This window comes from Equus przewalskii, chromosome 22 (genome assembly GCF_037783145.1).
Source record: "Equus przewalskii isolate Varuska chromosome 22, EquPr2, whole genome shotgun sequence".
In the NCBI taxonomy this organism is placed as follows: Eukaryota; Metazoa; Chordata; class Mammalia; order Perissodactyla; family Equidae; genus Equus; species Equus przewalskii.
In genome coordinates this window covers 16,510,768-16,523,503 of record NC_091852.1, presented here as the reverse complement: position 1 = coordinate 16,523,503, position 12,736 = coordinate 16,510,768, and the positions used below count along the sequence as shown (strand labels likewise).

Sequence of the window (12,736 nt, the reverse complement as noted above, 5' to 3'; positions counted from 1 at the left end):
CAAGTTGCTCATTGTTACTTATTTGCCACGGGGGATAATAACTTGACTCAAATGACATATCTAAAGAGAGCAAATTAAACATTAACGTGAGTTTTTCCTACTTTGAAAAAATGATATTGCTTCACACGCAAATGTTTAAGAATAACTGACTACAGCTTTCTCTTAGTAAATATAATGTGAATAGACAGATAGATGGCCATCCCCACAGCAGGTTGCAGATAGAGTGAGTCATTGGTCACCAGTTTGTATTGCTAAATGCAATTGGGATTAAACAGCTTCCACTTTAGCTGAAGCAATCTTGGTTTCAAAGCCAAAATGCCGACAGCCTTTTGATTTTTACATGGTTGCTATTTGAGCAGTAAATCTGCAGGTAAATATTTTTGCAATTATGCAGCACAATAATGACACTGCATTTTGAAGCAGGTAGAGAAGAAGAGGACTGATTTCGTAAATGTAGCAATGATAACATGGAATGATTGCTCAGTGGTGAAACATTTTCTCCTATAGGACATTGGGAAAGGCCGGGTCGAGAAGTGCTTTGTCATTATATAATGATTGCAGTTTAAATTAGTTTGATGCTAAAGTTCACAGTTAAGATAAAAGTTATTCTTTAAAAGATTCCCTCCCCCACTTGAAGATAAGATATTCTTGATATGACTGAGTTTCCTAAGGAAAGCTTCTGAGACTTAGGAAAAAGCTAAAGATATGTGCAAAAATTTGCTAGAAAAAGGATTCTAATGTTTTTCTATAATCATACTAGACTATAGGATACAAGAGGAGATTATTTTAAATAATACTTCATCAGATATTTATTGAACATCTCCAATGTTCTAGGCGCTCTCTGTGGGTTGTTTATAAAGGGCAAGGCCATGCTGGGATAGGTCATTCAGAGATTGCAACATTCTTGACTTTTAGGACATTGGTTTGTTTTGAAGGCAGGGAGTAGACCTAATGACCTTAGCTATTTGTTGCCATATAATTATGAGATAGTTCTCTAAATTGTGTTTCCATGATAATTATTTGAAGAAAAGTCCCTATCGAGGTTGAAAATGGATGAATGAACACTCAAGACATTTCATTATTAGTAAGGAGCAAGAAATGCAGCAAGTCACAGCTGCCTCGAGGCTAGTCACTCTGAAGTAGCTGGCCAGTCTTGGCCCTTCTAATCCTTTCTCCACAGAGCCAGACAAATCCTTCTGAAACACCAATCTGGTCGTCATCTCACTGCTAAAACCTGCTGAGTGGATCCCCATTGTGCTTTGGATGCTAAAATTCAGGCTCCTTGGCCTAGAGTGTTAAATTTGCTTCACTGTGTAGGCTTGCTTACCTCCCAGCCTCACCGCTCACTTTTCTGTCCTAAATTCTGAGCTTCATAATATCTCTTTATTCCCTTGAACAGAACTCCCTCTGCTTCTGTGAATTAGGATATACTATTTTCTCTCTCTATAAACAACTCTCCATTTCTTTTCTTTTCTTCTTTCTTTTTTTTTTTTTCCCCCACCTTCCCTGTCTCTCTTCACTTGGTTAATTACTACTTCTAGGACTTTCTTCTAGGAAAACTTCCCAGACCCCTTAAGACTGTTTGGGCTCTCACAGCACCTAATGCCTTCCAGCCACGGAACTTATCACACTAGGGTGTCCATGCATCTGTCACATCCACTCAGCTGTTACAGGACTGTGTCTTGCTAGCATTATATCCCCAGAAACTAGTATAGCATGTGGCTTAAAGTAGGTGTATTCAATAAATAATTATTAATTGCACAAATAAACATTTATCATCATCCTAGGGGGTAATGCAAGAAACCATTGCCTATGTGTACTAGGTACATAACATATTTTTTAATAAATGGTTGTGGAGACAGAGCAAGCTAAATTCAGAAGCATGTTAAAGTTTGTTCCAAGAGAGCTGTGGGCAGCAAACTAGAGAACGATTTAGAATCTCACACAGCAGCACCGGGAGGATGAGGAAATTGTTTAACATAACTATGTAGAATAGGTCCCCTGAGGAACATGGCTATAAAAAGCAACTGCTTCCAGTTTTAGACACCTCGCTTCAGCCCAGCTTGCAGCCAGGTACATGCTGTCTCTTGTCTGGCAGCCTGGGATAGGGTTACACCCTCTGCATTGCCTTTCATTCCTTTGATTATTTACATAATCACTCCGGCTGCGCCTATCAATTTACAGAACAAAAGGAATCCCCTCATAAGCACACTAAGTCATATACTTGGCTGCACCATGCAAATGCTTTTTACCTGGATTATGTCTGGCAGTACAAGCCCCCAAGAGATGAGAATTTCATTGTACTTAACATAAACTCTCCCTAGAGACAGTGGGGGATGCCCGAGGTGGAGGAAAATCAAGGCCTGTTAAGCATAATCATCCTTGATAACTTGTCTTCTTTCCACAACTTGTGACTTTAGAAATTAATACCATACAGGATATTTAAAACTGGATTGCAATAAAATGATTCCAGTGCCAGCCCCCTTTGAAAACTTCAGACGCATGCTAAACTATCATGCTGTGATCATTGTGAAATACTAACTTGGAGAGACGAAAAATGGTTCATTTTTTCCCACTGAATTGTGAAGTTGTTAGATCTCTGAATATGTTAAAGGATAAGAGAGGATACCCTATGAACGTTTAAAAAATATACAAAATGAAAATACACAGATGCTACCAGAAGCAAGTTGAGAAAGAAGCTATTTTATGAGCAGAAGGATACAGAGTACCTCTTGGCTGCAAACAATAAAACAATTATGATGGTGCCCATAGTTCATTGATGTTCACAGGTTTATAGGCTAATAAAACGACATAGTACAGAAACATTAGAATGTCTCAAAGTGCCAAGGGAACTGACTACTCTTTCACTGGTGTGCTTTAGATGAATTTTCTGATACCAAGATGAAGAAAAGTAAGAAGGTATTTGAATCCATCAATGTGGTTTAACACATTAATATCCTACAAGAGACTTTTTACTTCTCAAACAGAAGCACTGAGGCAGACTTCATGAATATTTTGTTGAGCACTTTTAAACATTCAGATTTCCCATTTGTAGGAGATGTGCCTAGAAACAGAAACAAGTGAGTCTCAGCAGAGAGCCATTTTCTCCAATATGATCTTCAAAGTCAAGAAACATTTAATAAAAAGTATTCATTCCTCATTATATTCTCATTTATTTTTTGCATTATTGAAATATGAAAATCCATGCTGTCATTAATTTCTCCAATTTAAGTAAGTCCTGGAGAAGTTCTGTTTCAAGAATTATCCAAATAAGTCTTAAATATAAGTGCATGAGAAGCCTGATGTTCACACATACATAGAGTCTCGGGCCAGCGGATCTGAGCTGGGAGTCAGGGCACATGGTTCTACTTCTGTGTGACTTTAATGATTCTGTGTCAGCTTTCACTATGACAATGGTTCTCAAACTCAGATTCACCTCGAGGACTTATTACAACACAAATTGCTGCTTCCCATTCCCATAGTTTCTAATTTAGCAGGTTGAGTGGGGCCCAAGAATTTGCCTTTTCTACCAAGTTCCCATAATGCTTCTGGAATGGAACAGACTTTGAGAACCACTGCAGTACACACCTCTCCCGATCTGCTCCTCTTTATTTGCGAGAGAAGCAGAGGGGTCACAGTGGATGTGGCAGGATGGCAGAATGTGTTATGGTCTTTAGCTGGCACTGTGGAAGTAGTGTGCTTTTATGGGAAATGAAGGCAGGGAAGGAGAGAGGAAGAAGCACACATTTGGATCCAGCTCCCAATAATCTCAGTTTCTTTATTTCATCAACAAGGAGATGGGCCTAGCATCTGCAGGCGAAGAACACAGAGCGGTTTAGGGAAGAGTGAAGAATGTACCAGAAAATTCTGAGTACATTCTCTAGCTCTCCATCCTGCCCTTGCCCATCCTGTATCCTGGGGCTCAAAAATCCGAAATTATGCATAAATGTAAAGGGGCAAAGCTGACCTGCAGTTAGCCTGCTGGTAGGAATATGATTTTTCCCCACGTACGAAGTGACAACTCTCAACTGCTTTGCGTTCAGGAAAGCACAGCAAGGTTGGATGTATTGTTTAAATAAAGAGTATGAAGAATTATTACGTTTTAATTAGACTATTTTAAAATGTAAACATGAGTAGACGTGTTCTTTGTGATGCCTATGAATAAATATTAACATTTCCATGGCTAAATGTGGCATTATACATTGGTGAAAAACATTTTCCAGTAGGAACACCAAAATATGAAAGAGATTTTGTTAGCTTATAAGCTCACAAAGAATATCAAGATGGAGCTTCCTTTTTAAATTCTGGAATTCAAATTCCCTTGTAACTATTGCCTTCAAAATAAAAACCTGTGGAACAGAATGTTTTTCTATACCTTAACTGATATATGACTTATTACGAACAGAACAGCATTACACACAATAAAACGCCCATATAAAAATTTTAAGGTGTGTTAAAGAACTTCTTGCAATAAGATTTGTCTTATAAAAGCTATTTTCCTTTAAAGAGATGAAGCCGCACATTTTCCTATTTGCATGTCATTCTGTGCATGGAACACTTCTTTGTCGCTGCAATTCATTCCCTCTTCATGGAGTTACTGGACAGTTCAGCATATTTATAGTGGCATGAATTACATTGCTGGAATAAATATTACAATGCTTCTCTATTCAGAGGACATCACGTACAGGAATATGGCAAGACTTCTGCTCTCTCTGATTTCTGAAGGAAATTACATGAGCCCTCTGTCATTTTCAATGGGAAGAAGAACAATTTGTGAACCTTGAACCAGTTGGTGTCATTTCCCCGTAAAAGTCATTCAAATGCACACCAAATCAAGCGCAGACAAAGGTGCCAATGTAGTTGAATAGATTTTGCAAACTGAAAACATTCAGTAAAGGAAGACTTGAAATTTTAGTGATTAACTGGCTCCCGGTATTTTGGACACTTTTTCACTGACTGGTCTGGGGTAGCAAAATTCATATAAAGCTTTCAGACAATGAAGGCTTGTAGTGTGATTTTTTTCAGTATGTAATTTTAAAACAACATAAGTTTTAAGGAAAATTATTTTACATGACTTTCCATTATAAAATTTTGGTCTTTTTTTATCTCATCAAAGTGTCAAACACAAATTCCAAGATATTTTTAGAAAAACTGAGGCATGAATATTTTCAGTGAATAAAATCAGGAAAGTGAAAATATTTAATGTCTGAAATATTAGTATTTCACCTAATACTATTAGGTGCAAATGTATTTTTACATATGCAATTAATGCAAACTTGCAACGTTAATTAAGCAAAAACGCATCAAGAGTCTGAGTGATATTTATCCATTTACTTAGAAGGGAAGGTTATTACGTTCAATTTTGCTTTCTTTTAGAGAACATATATTCAAGATTGTCATCTTGTTACTTAACGGTGACTAACCTTGTATAAAATAATAGAATAGAACAAATCCTCAAGGAATTTTTCCCATCAAAATAATAAAGCTTATCTCTAAAAAGTGAAATTTCCCAGAACGTAGGAGAAGGATATAAAAGTAGAAAAAATAGTGCAAAAAAAGTTGCAGTAAACATTGATTTTTTGAATGCTTGGTAGATGTTTGCAATTCTTGCCTTGTTCCAAGGACTAGGAAAGTAAGCAGTTGAGTGTAAATACTCAGAATTTTTTTCACAATTTCATTTTCCAAGTTGCAACTTAAAAAAAAATAATAATATAAAGCATTAAAGTTAACTTCTCCAAATTCTTCCTCTTTATTGAAAGGCCATTCTTCTTAACAAAGAAATGAACTGTTTTCCCCTTTCTTTCTTGAAAGTAAAAAATACAAACTTCAATCAAGTTAGAAGATGAGGAGGAGGAGACACTTTTTTTTTTATTGCAGCATCATTTGCATCATTATTTTTTAAACAGAAAATTATGAACGTGGCTATTACAGATATGAGTCATTTTGTGAAAAAAAGATAATCAACAGAGTAAGTTAATAAGCAACTATAGAAAATTAATATTTCAACAAAGTAGACTTTTATTACCCTATAAAATCTTTTATATAAATCTATGTATTTTGTTAAAATATTACTTTTTAAAATTTAATCATTTGCTTTTTAATTTAAATATCGTTTTTAAAAAATTCCAAAATCATACCTTAAGATTATCCAAAAGTCTACCTGATGATTAGTAAACACATACTTGAAAATTTTTATAGTAGCTGTGTAATCAAACCGTGCTGTCCAATACAGTAGGCACAGGCCACATGTGGCTACTGAGCACTTGAAATACGGCTAGTGTGACTGAAGAATTGATTTTTAAATTTTTTTTTTGGTGAGGAAGATTAGCCCTGAGCTAACATCTATGCCAGTCTTCTTCTATTTTATGTGGGATGCCTCCACAGCATGCCCTGATGAGTCATGTTAGGTCCATGCCAGGGATCTGAACCTACGAACCCTGGGCCACTAAAGTGGAGCACGCAAACTTTACCACTAAGCCACTGGGCCAGCTGTTGATTTTTCAATTTTATGTTTAAAAAATTCTAAATATACTTAGAATAACTTTACCAACTGTAAATTTTCTGAAATCTAAATACAGATGAAGTATTTCTGATGAAAATTAAAATCTCAGAATTGAGATTTGCTTTAAGTATAAGATACACACTGGATATCAAAGACTTAGTGTGAAAAATACAGAAAAAAATAAAAAAGTAATGATTTTTTTCTGTTGTTTGCATGTTGGCTTAATAATATTTTGGATATAGTGGGTTAAATAAAATACTGACATTTTTAAAATTTACCTGTTTTAATATTTTTTAATGTGGCTACTAGAAAATTTCAAATGACAACATGGCTCTCATTATATTTTCAACGAAACAACACTGATCTACATTGTAAATAGCAATTAAAGCTTAACAGTCTTTGCAATTGGTGAAATCTGTGGCCAATTATTACTACATGTATTTCTGAGCATATCCAATAAATTTGTGGCCAATTATTACTACATGTATTTTTTAGTATATCCATTTGATATAGCCTCAAATAACCTAAGCACACAGGGCGTAAGTTTCTCTTTACTTATGAGGAGACCATTTTAGTTGTTAGTAAGTGTTCGGGGCCCATATTAGGTTAATTTTTTTTAGCAAAAACCTGAGTTTTTAAATTAAAGCGTATTTGGTGGGTCACAGTGCATCGTTATAAAGGTTGTTCACAACACAAGGGTTCCTAACTAAAAGACCTAACCCTTGCTTCGCTCACCAAGCCACAGCCCTGGCAAAGGCCTGCATCTGTCTGGAGGATGGGGTTCCTTTCCATCTGGCACAAAGACAGACATACAGGCTGGCTAACTGCGTGTTTGCATCAAGATGCAATATGGCGACATGCAGTATTATAAAATGCTTTCGCAGAAAATTGTTTTCTGCTCAAATCATCCAGGTAGAGTGCATTAATCTAAGTGATTTGCAGTAAGAATTCTGGTATTATCTTAAGTTTGCCAAAGGTTTTATTACTCTCCCAACTTTCACACACACTTTATCAGTATTCTCATAGTAATACCAGGAGATAAGTAAAGCACGTATTGTCCTTGTGTCACAGCCGAGAAAATGGAATAGAATTTCCTCTTTGAGTTGGTACAGAACACAAAATTGCCACATTTTTCCCTTGCAAATAAAATTATAACTCTTATAACTGGTGAGACAGCCCCATAAACATAACTACTGCAACTAAAAATGAATGTAACATTTATAGGCTAAGAATAGATGATAACAAAGGGAAACAATTCAATTATATTTTTGGTTGCTAAAATTTGACCAGAATATTGGTTTCCAATAAAAAATATTTGATTATGTTTTGTTATTTAATTTATGTTTTAAAAGAGCCAAAAATAAGTAGCAATGTAGTGTCCCCGAAATCTAGTTTATTATTGTTTTAGTTCCATATAGTTAATCTAAGGGAGCCTATGAAAACAAGCTCTCTTGAAAATCTTCCCAACAAAAATAGTTATCTTCGAGAAAAAACTTTACATTATAGTCAATTAAAATCTATATTTAGTTGGTAATAAACACTGTTTTCCTGCAAAATGTTTTATTTAAAGATAATGAAAAAGCAACTTAGCTCATACTTTTATGAATCTAGAGGACTCTGAGGAGAATACCTTTAAGATAATTCCTTAATATCCCTTTTGGAAGAGTATTAGTAGTTTCTTATTCAATGTAGATTTCTTAAGTAGCTGACATTTATTTTGTTTCCTACCAGCTGATCTTGGTACCTTAAAATCTGTTTTTCATTTGTTTTGCATTTATTCATGTTCTAATGGCTCCCAGTGATTTTCAACTAGAATTTTCTTAAGGAGTGAGTTTGAGCTCTTTCTACATATACTATGAATATTGTTGGTACCTATGTATTTAAAAAAACCTTTACTTGTTAAACTTTAATGATTCATTCATATTGATAATATTCTTATCAATTACTAATTTTTAACCTTTGAATTGGAAACTTATATTCACTTGAATACAGTAAATGGCATGTATACTTAATTATATCAAATATTATGCTTCTCTTTTGATGTTTTTATAAGTAGCATACTTGTTCACTGAAACTTAGACCAGATCTAAACCATATAGATTTTGAAGATTGCAATGTCTTACCCTTATAACTAAAGTTGGCCTCGCAACCTATACACAAAAGCAAAATTTCCTTTTGGAGTATCAAACAACATCATAACTGCTAGATTGCCAAAAAATTGGAAGTAATGGATCCACAATCTTTTATAATTTATTTCATTCTTACGTTTATCAAAACACTGTGGTCGTCAAAAGACATTATTCAGGCACATACTTCATCCATATTGATTTAAAGTGGGATTTTAATAAAAGGTGACAAAAAAGGGAATTTATTTTAAAAGTAAAAATGTGAATTTACGCAGTACTATCACACCTACCACTCATTCTGTAAATCACGTAATGGACAGTGTCATTTTGACATGTAGAGCATTTCTTTTCTTCCATCACCTTTGAATTAATTGGATTGTAAGGGGCAGGACAAGGGAAAGAGGGATGGAATTTGGAATGTGCAATGGCTCCCAGTGCTATTTGTAGCACTGGAACATTTTGAAGTCAGGTAGATATTAACCTAATAAGGGAAGCCCCACTGACTTTCTGTCTCCTCCAGACAATAAAACGACATAATTGTGTCTGTGCCCCTCTTTTCAATTGTTCTCCTATAACACAGATTGAGAACTAACCACAGATTCTAATTAACTCAAATCAGACTAATGAGAGAGATGATAAGTACTACAACAGGAAGGTTAAGAAATTAATCCTAATTTTAAACCTTAAAGATGTTTGGTACAAAGGAAATAAATGTTAAAGGGACAAATTGGACCACTAACTACTTCACAGATGTTGGTAGTTAGAGCTAACCAATCAATGGCTTTAATCTATTTGAATGCAAGTTCCTGACTTTCTACAAGGAGGAATTTCAACACCTAAAGGAGAGTGGCCCAAGTTTCTAAGCGCTGTTAAGCTTTTTTGCACTTCCTGCACTTGAGTCTGCATTTATCATTGGCTTGGGGAAGAGAAGGGTGGAAGCAGTGGGAATAGGAAAATAACTCATTGATTTAAACATAATTTATTGATTTCCAAACTTGCTTAGCAAGCTTTTTAAAGTTTAGAAAATTTAGGAAGATTGAATATTACAACACATTATTGAAAACATTTGTAAAAGATGTATAATGAGAACTGTGATTCTAATTTAATTGTTTGAGGAAACCATTTATTATGGAGGTGCATTAACGAAATTCCTTATTGAAAATGTACACACTTTCCATTTTTCCATAATTTGCAACTCACGAAAAATGTAACTTTTATATTATTGCTTCCAATGTTCACTAATTTCTCTGAATTCTCAATTGTTTACCATGAAAATAAACCTGTAGAGAAAAAGTCATATTTTTTAGTGTTGCAAGATTCTCCTACAACAGTCATGTTGTTTGAAATGCATATTAGATGATAAATTTATTTGTAAGTACATGTTTGTAATTCTAATCTTTGTTACACAAAGGATTAAGAGAGAAAAAATAAAAATCCATTAAAATAATAAAACTCTGTCCTTCAGTCACTGACCAGTACCTTCCATGAAAGGTTCTCTGGAGGCCCGTGTGACAGTAGGACCAGCTAGTCATCTAGTTGAAATTATATGAGTCTTCCATTTTGTTCGTGGGCCATGGGAAAGAACAGGAGTCCTAGGACCGGGGCACTGCTTTGAAGGACTTTAGGAGGCTGACTTACCAGGTTCTTGTGTCATCCTTACAATCAGAAAAAGTATTTCAAACATCTCTTCTGTTCTGTTGCAGGTGGAGATGGCGATATTAGAAGCCCTTGTTATTGGAAGTCATACAACACTGTTTAGGGTCTTTCAAGTGCTATCTAATTATCCTAATTAGAATACTTTGAATGTTAAGAATCCATTCTAGCATGTACATTACAGTTAATTTATCCACCCATATATCATACTATCTATGCTGAAGGATTTAAAATAAATTGTAAGCAACATAACAGTTGTTATAGTCTACCTGTGGGAAGACTCAGGGTTTTCCTAAGATGTGTATATCAACTCTTTCCCTTGAATATCTGCTAATACAAAATATTTAATTTGTAATAATGAAGACAAATATTCTTCTTTTTAGTACTTTATACATAGTGTCTAATGTTTCAAATTATTTCCCATATATCATTTAATTTATCCACTGAAACCTTGTAAATTGAAACACAATAGAGGCCATTATCGCCACTGTACAAAAGAAAGCAGAAAGACTCACCTTGGTATGGCACAGTATCCAGAGCCACACAGCAAATCTTGGCAGAGCTGCCATTTCTAGTCTTGTGGTTTTCCATTGTGAAATTATTCTTGGTGATCTTTTGTAATGTTCCCCTTGCTGTTTTTCCAAGAAAATCTACAAGAGAAATGTATTTATATTCTTTACATGTTTCATTTCCTCTAATTACTCAATAAAATGATTTTAAAACATTCTCTTTGGCTAGGTTGGAGTATGCTTCTAAATTCTCTGATGATTCCTAAAAAAACCCTAGCCTCTTCAGCAACTGTATTTAATTTAACTGTAAATTGAACTCCATTCTTATTTAGCAAAGTTTGAATGGCAGCCTGTGCTTTACAAAAATGACAAAATATTTACCACATAATAAGCCTAATTTAAAAAATAAATGGAAATTTTTGTCCACTTATTTTGTATGGGAGAGTTAAGAAACTAGAGTATTCCAGACAAAGTTCTTAAACTTATTTTCGTTCTCTGGCTTATAATTAGATTTGAGTTATCTCTATTTATAATTTACTTCTTCTCTACTATCAATGTTTTCTTCAAAATGGAATTAGCTACTCCTAAGGAAATAATATTGCTTCATGAAAAAAGCACTAGATATGAGTCAGACAAAATGAGTTTGCTTTGTCCCATTTCTGCCAGTTATTTGCTAATTGACCTTGCCTAGTCCTTATAACTACATTAAACCTGGCTTGAAATATCTGAAGAGAGGCAATAATATGAATGAGGACGTCATAGAGTTTTATAGAAGTATAAAATAGCACCAAAATAAGTCAGGGTTTTTTGTTTTCCTGGCAAACTCTCACTTCTTTTTCATGCTTCAACTCAGGCATCACCTCCTTGGAGCATCCAGCCCTTGTGTGTAGCCTCTTATCTCACCATATTGGACATACTCCCCTTAGATTACCTCTGTCAGTGCATTTATTCTATGTAGTATCTGTCTAACTCTATGCCTCTCCCATGAGACAGGTAGTCCGTGGAGAGCAGGGACAATATCTTATTAATCTTTGTAGCTCCACTCCAAGAGCTGTGCTAGACACAGAACAGATCCTCAAAAAAGGTTGTTAAATTAATGAATGGATGAATAAATGAATGGAATGGAAGAATATTTACTCACTGTTCTTGCAAGGTTTTGGGGGAGATCAAAACTGGTAATGGGTGATAAGTTAAACGTTTTAAATTCAATCCCATGTGCAGTTTCCCTGAGCTTGCATAACCTAAATAAATGATTGGGAAGTTGAATTAAACTGAACTGAAACTTTAAAACATTTGTTGTGAATACGTGCCTAACCATACGCAGTTTGTGAATGCTGACCTTGTGCAGATTAAACCCAAAGGCCTGCGTGAAGTCATCTGTCCTACAGCTCGCCCTCCTTGGCATGGCCCTTGCTGAGGTTGAGAGCTGTGGGTGTCTCAGACTGCCAAAACATAAGGAGATATGACAAGTAACCAAACGGGAAACTGCTGGCTGCCTTGGGCTCCCTGAGATTTATGTCTAACAAGGCAGACTTGTCACTGGGCCCTTTGGAGGGGAAATGAAGCGATGAACTAATGCTGGGCACAGGAGGCGCCAGGTCCTGACAGGCTAAGGTGTGACCCGCTGAATCCTAACCATCCCAGACATCTTTAGAAGAACAAGTGAGCTGGGAGAGGGCTAGGGGCAGGCAAGGTTGCAGGGGAAAGGAGGTGTATACAGAGCCCACAGAGAGTAGCAGAAGAAAGGGCAAGTGAGATTACTGGTCATCTGGTGTCTTAGATTCACGCAAAGCAAACTTCAAGCACAACAGCAAATACAACCTTTGAGCCTGACTGTCTCCAAAGAGTATTTACCAAGTGCCGTCTGGCTTGATCTCCCAGACTTGGTTAAATATGCATTTTGTTAATGTTGCATTTCTGACTTATTGTTATTATTATTTCTATTT

General features: G+C 35.4%; 1 long non-coding RNA gene across 2 annotated transcripts in view; it reads right to left on the bottom strand.

Moving 5' to 3' along the window:
• The window catches only part of LOC139078550 (uncharacterized), a 59,899-nt gene that overhangs the window by 9,654 nt on the left and 37,509 nt on the right, over positions 1–12,736 (bottom strand). The window contains exons 2-3 of one of the 2 annotated variants that reach the window (XR_011531563.1): positions 10,797–10,931; positions 2,683–3,064 (exon numbers count right to left, since the gene is read on the bottom strand). This is a non-coding gene — a long non-coding RNA (uncharacterized lncRNA). Of the gene's footprint in view, positions 1–2,682; positions 3,065–10,796; positions 10,932–12,736 lie in introns of those variants that run through there. The other variant, XR_011531562.1, reaches the window with a different exon arrangement.